This window comes from Salvia hispanica, chromosome 1 (assembly GCF_029641045.1).
Source record: "Salvia hispanica isolate PSC_SH4W2 chromosome 1, Shi_PSC_v1, whole genome shotgun sequence".
In the NCBI taxonomy this organism is placed as follows: domain Eukaryota; kingdom Viridiplantae; phylum Streptophyta; class Magnoliopsida; order Lamiales; family Lamiaceae; genus Salvia; species Salvia hispanica.
In genome coordinates this window covers 55,199,169-55,211,521 of record NC_142692.1, presented here as the reverse complement: position 1 = coordinate 55,211,521, position 12,353 = coordinate 55,199,169, and the positions used below count along the sequence as shown (strand labels likewise).

The window sequence follows — 12,353 nt, the reverse complement described above, 5'->3', positions numbered from 1 at the left end:
CAATAGGCTAGCCACATCATCAGCACTATTAAAAAAATAACTAAATTTACGGAATTAAACATAAAATACGGAATTCAATTTACGACACATATACGGGAAAATTCGTTAATTTTATTTAAATAAAAAAAGTACATTAACTACAAATAAAAAAAATTACATAATAAAAAAAAAATTCGGGCTTCCACACACGAGCCCCTGCCCCACTCTACTCCTCGTCGCCGTCGCCGCCGTCCTCGCTGCCACCGGCTGCACCCCCGGCTTCTAAGCCCGCGTCTGATCCCCCCAACTGTGCCGCGAAGGTATCCAAATCGACCCGCATACTCTCGAGTATTGAGTGAAGAAACCTCTTCTCCACGAGGTCAGTTGCCTCCCTCCATTCAGCTAGGATTTTGTGCATCTATTTGCGCATTTGTTGACGCGCGTAGAAGATGAGCTCGACTGCGATGCCGACTGGACCTCCTGGGACCCTGGGCCATTCCCCTTGCTGCCCGTTGCGCCCTCCTCTGACCAATCGGGCGAGTGCGGCGAGCGAAGGATGGAGGGGATGACTCATCTGGAACATCCTCGGGGAGGTCGTGAGAACCGACGCTGCTGCCGCTGTAATCACCGGCATAGTTCAGCCGTTGCTTCTTCGGCCAACCAACATCGACACCCGCCTGGAGCTTCTCGGAATTCATCAACATCAGATAGCAGTTCCAGTAGGTGAATTCCTTATACAACCCCGGCACGGGGAAGGCTTTCTCCGCTATCCTCCTGCAATCCTCGTCAGTCTGTCCACTGGTCTTCATGCGGAGGGCGTTGGTGTACAAGCCTGCAAATCGGGAAACCGCAGCCCTGATTCGCTCCCACCCCTTCCGGCACTCCTCCCTGGTGTATGCCTTCCCATGCGGGCAATTCTTCTTGTAGGCTGCTGCAATTTTAGCCCACATGTTGACGATCCTCTGATTGTTCGAAACGAGGGGATCATCACAAACAGACACCTAAGCCTTGGACAGCGCAACGTTCTCATCATCCGTCCACTTCCTACGTACACTGTCGTCATCAGCCGGCTGCGATGACTCGCCTACCACCTTTTTGCCCTTCTTCTTCTTCGTCTTCTTCTTCTTCGGTGCGCCCTGCCCCCGCCCCTAACCTACTCCCTCTGTCTGAATGGGAGTGTCTTCGTATCGAACGCCTGGTACCAACAACTCCTCTATGGAGAAAGTGTCATCTCTAGTGAATTGAATCTCCACTGGAGTCGATGTGTGGGAAGATGCAGTAAAAAAATCAAGAGTGGGGCGATAGACATTGTCCCCCCCCCCCCCCCCGCGTCACGGGCTGCACCCCCGCCTGCCACCTCGGCATCATCTGCATCTCGGCTCCCCAACCGGGCATCATCTGCATACCGGGTTGCATGCCCGGTACCCCCTGCCCGCCGCCCTGCGGCATCATCTGCTGCCAAGGGTACATGCTGTAGTACCCACCGCCCATCTACCCCCATCCCGCTCCCGCGGGTACCATGGGAGTTTGATTCCCGCTCGTCGCTGGAGTAGACTCGTTGTTGTTATCCATTTCGCGTTATTGCTCTTGTACAGAAACTAAGAGAGAGAGAAAACTCGTTAAAAAAAGTGGTGCAAATGAAAATGACGTGAAAATCGCGTATATATAGTGTGTCGAAAATTTAATTAAAAAAAAAATTGCGCTGGCGGCGGCGAGCGCATCGCCCAGCGCCCGATAATCGGCGAGCGCTCGCCGAATTTCTCGCCGATTCTGCGCTCGCCTGTTGCAATGGTTAGGCGAGCGGACCGGCTAGCCGGTCTATCGCCGATTATAGTGGATGCTCTAAACACTCCAAACTCTCTCTCTCTCAACACTGCATCCAAGTAGTCATCTGGAAACGGAGACGAATCGGCGTGGCTCAAAATTATCCGCTTAGCATCGTCAAATCGGGTAGGGGTAGCGGAGGACTCGACGGGCATGGGATTATCGAGGGATATGAGATAGTTAAAATGAGCAACCCCGACAACAGCCTAGACAGTTCAAATCCATTGCTTTCGTATGAGGATGTACCAGCCAAGAGCTTCATATGTTTTTGTAGTAGAAATGCAATTGCAACTGCTGTTATAGCTATAATATTTCTCATAAATGTAATTGTTTATAAGTTGCGATACAATTGGGAAGCGAACATCAGGGAGGAAGAAATCAGGCCATCAGCCAGGGCAGAACGACTCTTTCGCTCTTTTTCATTGGCTGAGATTCAATCAGCAACTAAAAATTTCAACGAAGGACTCGTAATTGGAAAGGGAGGCTTTGGTATAAAGTTTACAAAGGAATCATTGAGGAAGGCCAATGCCAAGAAACGGTTTCTGTAAAGAGGTTAAAATCGTGCTCCAGTCAAGGAGCACGCGAGTTTCTGACTGAGATTGAGACACTCTCAGAGCTTCGACATATTAATTTGGTTGCTCTGATTGGTTACTGCAGTGAACACAGGGAAATGATTCTTGTTTATGAGTATATGCCCAATGGTACACTGGCAGACCATCTCTACAAAATTTCTAGGCGCAAGAGAAATCATTCTTCTCTCACATGGAAGCAGCGCCTAAATATCTGCATAGAAGCTGGACGAGGTCTTGACTATCTTCACACAGGCCACTGAGTCATACACCATGATGTGAAGCCTTCAAACATTCTTCTGGATGATAAATTTGTAGCTAAGGTCTCGGATTTTGGCCTGGCGAAAGCCGAAGACAGAAGCATGTTACATAGCCACGTTAGCACAAGGGTTAAGGGCACATTTGGGTACATAGATCCATATTATGTTAAAACTCAGAAACTAACAAAGAAAAGTGACACATACGCATTTGGTGTGATTTTGTTGGAAGTATTATGTGAGAGGCCAGCTGTAGAGCCATGGTTTTTGGGGGATGAACAGATTTTGGACAAATGGGCTTTAGGTAAGATTACTAAAGGAGAAGTTGATCATATTGTAGCTTCAAATCTCAGGGACGAGATTTCACCTAGCAGCTTGAAAACATATATAGGGGTTGTGGAAAGATGCTTGCATGATGAACCTAAGTATCGGCCAACGATAGCTCAAGTTGTGTTGCAACTTGAGTTGGCACTTGAGCTACAAGAGAGCAACATGCCGCTGGTGTTGAATGAGATAGAAAATGCTCCTGCAAAAATTGAACCGTCAGCAAACACAGCACTGCAGCCAACAATGATCACTGATGATTTGCAGCCAAACAGAAAATTGATTAATCCTGAGCCTACATTAGGAAGAAAAGCTGGGAGAAAACCCATAAAGCAAAAACAATCAAGATTTTGGCCGCAGGGGATATTTTGGAAGAGAGGTAATACATCAAAGGAAACTGATCCGTATAGATCAGGTATGGAAACCATTGAACTCAAAAGCGTCCCACACCTTTTGGCTTGTTGATGGGGATATGCTCACAAACATACACCCATTGAACCTTTTTTATATCAGTATTTGTTGTGTTATTTTCGTATAAAAATGTGGAAGTCATGCAGATTGGAAGAAAGTTACTGCCGCCGCCAATCATTTCTCCTCCATAAACATGGTTGGGCGTGGGGCTAGAGTATGTCAGGTGACTTATTCTCAACACTGAACTCATATATGTTAGGTTTTTGGGACTTTGATTACAGTGGAAAATAGTAATAAATTCCTATGCTCCAAAATGCTCCACTTCTCATTTGTTCTAACAAACATCCCATGACTTAAGGAAGTTTGGCTGTCAAATTTTAACCTCCTATACAAATCTGGATCCTTTGACATGAACTGCAGCTAATACAACCTGTCAAAACAAAATATCAAGACACCAAACTAAAAACAGATAGCATCAAACTTCTTACTTTGGTCAACAATATGCCATTTCCTTGAGCACAGTTTTAAATATTAACTGAAGTAGCTTCTGCTACATATTTTGCTAATCGGATCATATAGTCGTGCAGGAAACTTTATCTATCGGAAAATGCCTGGAGCAGTTAAAATATGAGATTCTTTTCCTTGGAAGCCTTAAGCATTATTCTCCAAAACAGATCTATGTGAATGACAAGCCACTCTCTATTGAAGAGTTGCTATTGCTGAAACGCTACCCAAATGGTCCAAAGAAGCTTAGACCTGGAAGATATTGGTATGATAAGGCATCTGGATACTGGGGGAGGGTGAGAACTGTCTCTTACACAAGCTTCCTAATTCTGATGTTCTATCTGTTTAGTGGTATTGATTGTTTTGGCTGAATCAACCAGGAAGGAGAACCTCCATGTCAGCTAATCACCCCCCTATTGGCAGTTGGTTATTTGATGAGGCGAGATGCTAGCAATGGAAATACAAATGTTCTTCTGAATGGTCGGGAGATTACTAAGCCAGAGATTTGGATTTTACAGGTTCGTTTCACTTAAATTTTTAGTTGAAGTGTTATTGTTTTCAAGTTAGAAAGCTTGAGCAAGTGCTAGCAGGCTGCTGGAATTAATTGTGAAGGAAATCCTCATTTTTGGATTATGGCAGATGGAAGCTGTAATCATGAAGGAACGAATAATATCATTACAAAATTATGGGACAGGGTAGGGAAAATATTATATTTCATAGACTTCAGTTTTGATGCATCTCGCTCTGTTATTAATTATGTCGAAAAAGTTTTTTCATCTTCAGAAACTAGTAAGGATGTTGTGTTCTGCTCTTAGTCTACCATTTCTTTCTGATGCGGTAAACCCTGTTCTTGAAGAAGTCAAGAAAGACAAGGATACAGTTAATGCAAAGAACCTTGAAGAAGAGAATACACCTTATCAACTTCTCCTGGTAGGCTGTGATCAATCAGGAACGACTACAATATTTAAACAGGTAAATCCTAACTGTTGCAATACATAGATCATAGTTTTTTTTGCTTAGATATGGAATTTTATGTATTTATTGATGCAAAGTGGTCCATTAAAACAGAGTGGTCCAATTTGCAGCCCACGCGTGTTGAAACCCCTATTTGTTGTCCCACATCGACTTGATAGTGATTTTGTCTATCCTATTCCTATATATGATCGGATAAATATCCCCCTTTTTGAAGCCTTTAAGTGGCAAGTGACCCATTTTAACAATGAGCAATTAATTACAAAGATGCATCGTGAAAGATATGCAGAAATTAACCCAATAGACTGATGGGAGTGAATAAGTACATAATGTTGCTATGCTACGCTCTATCAGTTCAGATAACTTTAATATCATTCTGTTCCAACTATTTTAATTAGATTTTGAGCTCAAGTATTCTGATGAAATGCTTCTATGTGTTTGATTCTGTTGTAAAAAAAAAAAGTTTTGTTGACAATTCTCCTGTGCATGTTTTTCTGGTTGTGTAATACATTTGTATATGTTTAAATTAATTGTCTTTTCTTTTTACTATTACATCTTGTTTAATCTATTAAGACAGCAGATGACTAATTTCCTTGGTAAATTCTTGCATCGAGACGGACAGCAAATGTTGTCTCATTTGGCTTTTGCAGTCAAACAAGAAAATGAACTATGGAACTTCAGGTTGAGTAGGTTGAATTCACTTAATCCTGTTGTTATCTGTTTATTTTGGTGATTGAAACTTTTTTTCCATATTTGATAACTAATCTTTTTCGAAAGCAAATTCCCAAATTTCACTTGTATTTAAGATATAAGTGAACCACTTACACATCTACTGAATCTGTATGTTTGATTCTTTTGTGTGTCAAGGCTAAAACTCTGTATGATGCCCTTCTTTCGAAATATGAGAAGCAAAACATCAAAGTCATGATCCAGAGAAATCTTTACACATGCATCAGTATTCTTCTTGAAAATCGTCAGCAACTAAAAGACAATATTGTGTCAAAAACAAGGGGACAATCTGAAGAGAGGGCTTCTTCAGGTGATACAATTAGTTTAATAATCTGTTTCCAACTCTTTGTTATTTGAAATCAAATTATTTCAAAGTTTGCGAAAAATCACAACATGCTTCAAAAGGCATATTCTCCATTTTCTACATTCAATTTTTTTATTCCTCATTGAAAATGTTTGTTTTTAGTTCAGCATTTCACATATGGAATGAGATGCATTACAATAGACACTTGTGTAAGAGCTTGGTTTTGTGTAATCCTCATATTGCAAAGGACATTCATTGGTGGCAGGGAATTCAGACGAGGATACTGAAATGAGTGCTTTTTCGTTACCTTCAAATTTGGAAGCCTTTTCCAATTGGCTAGTTGAGATTATGCTTTCAGGGCGTGTAGAGGTTATTATCCCAGGTCTCGTTAGAGAGCTTGCACCGTTAACTGAGCAGCTGTGGAAGGATAAAAATTTTCAAGCCATTTACACACAGGGAAAGAAACTGCATATGCTGCCTAAAGATTCTACCTACTTTTTAGATCGAGTCAGTTTCGCTTGCTGAACTTTATTAAAAAGACAATGCTTTCTTCCATGTTTAAACCTTTTACAATAGAATGAAGTTTTATGATCTAACTCATGCCATGTACATTTCCGTCTCAAAAGGCTGTTGAAATATCACGCACAGACTATGAACCATCTGAGATGGATATCCTATATTCAGAGGGTATACCTTCCAATGAAGTTGCATCAATGGATTTTTCTTTCCCAGGAATGGAACCTAGGTTTGGACATCTCTATCCATATCAGGGTAATCAACTATAAAGGTGTGTCGTACTTTAAAATGGAAGGATTATTTACTCGATGCTGTTTTGGACATGGGAAAAGAGTTGTTGCGAATGATAATTTATGGGTATGCACGCAGGTGTCGGCTCATTAGAGTCCATGCAAGCAGCCTGGGAGGGAACCACAAGTTAGGGGAAACGTGTACAGACGTCGATGTAGTCCTATGTTGCGTGTCCCTCACAGATTATGCTGAGTACTACGAAGACGTGGATTGACTTCGTACAAACAAGATGCTGGAAAACAAGAAGATATTTGAGAAGATTGTGACTCATCCAGCTCTTGCTGGGAAGGCTTTCCTCGTTGTACTCAATAAGTTCGACCTCTTGGCGGAAATGATCAAACAGGCTCCCCTCTCCGAATGCAGCTGGTTTCACAATTTTAATCCCCGTGAACGGCCCTGCTTTGGCATTGGCTCAATGTGGCTTCCATTATGTGGGGTCAAAGTTCAAAAGGACATTTAGTTCCCTGACGGGGCGGAAACTGTACGTAAAACAGGCTACGGCGCTGGATGCTGCTAGTGTTGATGAGGCTCTTATCTATGGTAAGGAGATTGGCAAGTGGGAGAACCTGCGTTATTTCCCTGTGGTAGACTCTAGTGATAGCTCTTATAGTTGTGATTTTTCCAACTCTTTTTGACCTCCGTCCTGACTAAGATGACAAATTTCTTAGTCGGCACGAGATTTTAGGAGTTGTTGGTTAATGTGGTTAATTGGAGAAAAAAAAAAGGTATTTGTAAGTATTAAATGGAAAGAGAAAGAGAACTAAATATTTAATTGGAGTATTAATTGGAGAGAGAAAGTTATTGTAGAATTTGATAATGGAAACTCCATAAAATGAGAGGAAAATATTATTCACTTTAAAATGGAGAATTACAAGATACAAGATATCAAAGAAACAAGGGGAAAGCTATTTATACAAGCTAAGAACAAAATATCTTCTAACTAACTCTTGTACTAACTCATTTCCCATTCCTGGAATCTAGCTGTCATCCCACGTGTCAATGACTAGACTCCAGCTGTAGGTGACGTGTAGATGACCAAGCTCCAGCTCGTCACTCCTTTTTCCTCTCATGCATGCTGCCATGCATACGTATGAGTTGCATTATTCTCAACAGTAATCATAAATATAAATGTGTCATCTTGGTTGTGACAAACTAAAAAAGAAAGTGTGTTATCTTTAGTGGGACGAAGGGAGTAATATTTATATATGTGTACGCCACTAATATTATATATAACCTCGTTGATTGTTCCAATACAATATCCTAAAATCCATTTAAAGACACGATGAATTTAACCATATATATAAACTTCAGAGAAAGGAATTGCATCATACTATTTTTTCCAATGCAAGGCTTCAAATTATTTTTGCACACAAGTTCACACGTAACTACAAATCATAGTAAATAATGCTACCAGAATATCAACATGCAAATAGAACAATATCAGTCTTCTAATGTGATTATATCACACACTCTGTTTTATCGATGTAATAATTATGCATGAACAATCCAGTTTATATCTATCACTCTTATTACTATGACAATATCAGTTTGGAAATGTTTCAAAATTTCGGTTTGGTTCGGTTCGGATATTCGGTTTTTAGTTTTGTTTTCACCCCTAACTTCACTTACAACTCCTAAAATATCGTTTCACTCAAGAATATGGACATGAGTGGGACGGAGGGTGCAATAAAAGTTGCTTTAAAATAGTGATAGTTTTAGTTTTTGAATGTAGTGTAGTGCGTGTCTATCACATTTAAAAATTGATATCTTATTTTTATTTTGTAATTAAGTAAATAAAACGTTCTTAGCGAAATTCAAGTTTTCACTCTTTCTTTTTTTATTACTCACTCTTTCTATTTTGTGGCTCTAGGTGAGAATTTGTTTCTGTTGTAAAGTAGAGGCAAAGCATAAGCATCCAATCACTCTCAAATGTGTATATGAGGGAATTTTCTGGAATAAGGCTTGAAAAGATGTGATATTGTTTGGTAAGACAGAGGAAGGAGTTTTGTTTATGAGGTAAGAGGCATTCAAAATGCAATCCCCCCAATATTCTATAGGTAAATGGCTTGGAACAAGAAGCTTTTGGAAACATTGAGTAAGTGCTTATGTTTTCTTTCTACCCTTGCATTTTGTTGTGGGGTTTCAACACAAGAATGTTGTATTATGGTTCCAAATGAAGTGTATAAGGTGGGAAGGTTGAATTCTGGGGCATTACCAGTTCTTATAGCTTTGATTTTTCTGGAAAACTTAGTACGGATGGTGTTAAAAAACTGGCTAAGTATGAATTGCACATCAGATTTGTTTTTCATTAGAAATGTCCAGACAAACCGTGAGCAATCATCAACAATGGTTAAGAAGTATGGTTAGTGCTGGGATTGAAGGGTCCCCAAAAATCACAATGTATAAGATCAAATATCTTAGAAGCAACAAAATCAGATTTATTGAATGGCAGTGTTGTTGTTTAGATAAAGGACAAACTTCACATAAGAAATGAGTTTTATTGCTGAAAGAAAGGATATTTGACATGGTTTTCAATTTGTTGAAAGATAAATGGCCAAGTCTCATGTGCCAAACATCAATGTTAACAACAGAATTCACACTAAGCGAGTTGGATATGGGATTATCAGTAGGAGTTGATGGACCTTTGCTGAGTTTTGGATCAGGTTCAGAATCCAGGTTGAGTGTGTACAAGTTTCCCAATCGACTACCCCTCCCAATCTCAGTTACCTAAGAAGCTTCCTGGATTTCAAGATAATCAGGTGTGAATATGACATTGCAAGACAAAGAATTGGTGAGGGAACTTACTGATATAAGATTAAAACTAAAGGATGGGACATGGAGAACAGAGTGAAGAGTTATAGAAGGACTCAAACGCACTGTGCCTATTTGAGAAATGGATGCAGTTGCACCATTAGGGAGGCATTTTGGATAGGTGATGAAGAGCTAAAGAGAGATAGATTGCAAAATACATGATGAGTAGCCCCTGTATCCAAAAGCCAAACAGCTAGTGGTATGGATATATTGGTAGTAAAAGGAAGGTATAGAGTTGTACCTGAAAATGGAGGAGAAAGAGTTGGTGGTGGTGGATATTGTGGTGCGGCTGAAGGAGAAGAGAGGTAGTAGCAAGCTGACTTTGCAACGGAGCAATCAGCTGTTGACAGTGATCATAAGTAGGCATAACTTGTGCTGAAGTAGGCTGAGTACCTGCAGCCTTTTCAATCAGATCTGTGGAACAATCATCAACAAAATTAACAGATTTAGGTGTTCCATAGTCTTTAGAAGCCGGTTTAAACTTATTTTTCCCAAATCCTGGTGGAAATCCATGAAGAACAAAACACTTATCAACTGTGTGGTTTGTCTTTCCACAATGAGAACACAATATGTTCTTAGTGAACGAAGATGAAGCAGCATTTGCCATATAGGGTTGTTCACTCTGAGGTAGCTTTGGAAAAGAGGTGTAGCTACCTTCAATTGATTTCTGCCTTTCCTCTTGTATCAAAAGAGAGAACACTTTTGATAAATTCGGTAGAGGTACCATAGACAGTATATGAGAACGAATTTGAGAGAAAGAAGCATTCAAACCGATTAGAAACTGCATCACAAACTCTACTTGTTGGTGATTGCGCCATTTAGTTGATCTGTGGCACCTGCAAGTGGTACATACACACCACGAAACCGGTTGAGTGTCTTGTATTCATCCCAAATTATGCGCAGATTAGTGAAGTACTCATTAACATCATCATTTCCTTGAAATAAGGCCATAGTTTTCTGGCGAAGATGATAAACTCGAGCTGAATCACAGATAGAAAACCGATCACACAATTCTAACCAGATCTCTCGCGCATCCTCCAAATACATAATGCTAGAACATATTTGTGGCGAGATAGAATTCCTAATCCAAGATACAACCATGTTGTTGAACCGGGTCCAAGCTGAAAGTAGCAGATCTCCTTCAGCTGGTCGAAGCAGAGCTCCATTGACAAATTGAAGCTTTTTTTTGGCAATCAAGGCCGTGATTATGGATCGACTCCAGTTGGTGTAGTTTGAGCCGATTAAATGTTGATAAACCAGTTGGAGAGCAGAATTATCGCTCGGATGAAGGTAATAGGGACTAGATGTGTCTTCAAATTGGTGTGGAACGATGTGGCCATCACCACCATTGTTACTGCTGCTTGCATTACCGCGTCGGCCGGTCATCGTCGATCTAAAATGGATAAACGTAGCGGAAGAAGAAAATTTCACTGATACCCTGTAGAATTTGATAATGGAAACTCCATAAAATGAGAGGAAAATATTGTTCACTCTAAAATGGAGAATTACAAGATACAAGAGATCGAAGAAACAAGGGGAAAACTATTTATACAAGTTAAGAAAAAAATATCTTCCAACTAATTCTCCAACTAACTCATTTCCCATTCACACTAGATGACTAGACTCCAGTTGTAGGTGACGTGTAGATGACCAAGCTCCAGCTCGTCACTCCTTTTTCCTTTCATGCATGCTGCCACGCATACGTATGAGTCGCATTATTCTCAACAGTAATCATAAATATAAATGTGTCATCTTGGTTGTGACAAACTAAAAAAGAAAGTGTGTTATTTTTAGTGGGACGGAGGGAGTAATATTTATAAATGTGTACGCCACTAATATTATATATAACCTCGTTGATCGTTCCAATACAATATACTACAATCCGTTTAAACAGACGGTGATTTTAACCATATTTATAAACTTTAGAGAAAGGAATTGCATCATATTATTTTTTCCAATGCAAGGCTTCAAATTATTTTTGCACACAAGTTCACACATAACTAGAAACATAATTACAAATCATAGTAAATAACGCTACCAGAATACTGTCAACATGCAAATAGAACAATATCAGTCTTCTAATGTGATTATATCACACACTCTGTTTTATCGATGTAATAATTATGCATGGACAATCCAGTTTGTATCTAGCACTCTTATTACTATGACAATATATGTAACATCCCGAATTCCCGAACCCTAATTTTAGAGCCCTAGAATTTATTATTGATGACGTGAGAGATGTGAATTATTTGATAAATGAATTTATTGCATGAGTTTCTTTGACCGGGAAGTTTGAAAAGTCAAAATTGTTGACTATGTGATGTGGCATGTGATTTATTAAATTATGAGGTGAATTATTTGTTTAAGGGTGAGTGAGAATATTAGGGAAAAATTTCCATAAACACTAGCTACCTAAATATTGTGATTTTCGAACCCTTGACCTCTTTGAAGGAGGAATTCTATTTTTCCGGATTTAATTTAATTCTTGGGATATTTATCCAAATTAAATCCAAAACCCAATTATTCCTTATTTTTATTGAGAAAAATCGAGCCCCTTATTTTCCTAGGTGATTTTCGAAAATCACCCATGTAGGGAAGGAAATATTATTTTGCTTGTGTAATTGATTCCTTACTTGATTTCCTTCCATACCTAGAATTTAAATATTCTACCAAATCTTTCCATACCTCAAGAGATCTTGCCATATCTTATTTTAGTTAATATCAAAAAAATCCATGCCTTATTTAAAAGGCATAGGAACGCCTATTTCAATCCCTAGTTGGGAGAATTCTTATTTTTATTTTTGCTCCGTGATAGATTATTCTACTCCGTAAAATATACCAAACAAAATCTTGGCTAAT

General features: G+C 39.6%; 2 pseudogenes; one reads left to right on the top strand and one right to left on the bottom strand.

The window, feature by feature from the left end:
• The first annotated feature begins 1,767 nt into the window (after window positions 1-1,767).
• LOC148934172 (extra-large guanine nucleotide-binding protein 3-like) lies at window positions 1,768-7,315 on the top strand (annotated as a pseudogene).
• Window positions 7,316-9,562: 2,247 nt separating this feature from the next.
• On the bottom strand, window positions 9,563-10,877 carry LOC148934171 (uncharacterized; annotated as a pseudogene).
• Between the last annotated feature and the right edge of the window lie 1,476 nt (window positions 10,878-12,353).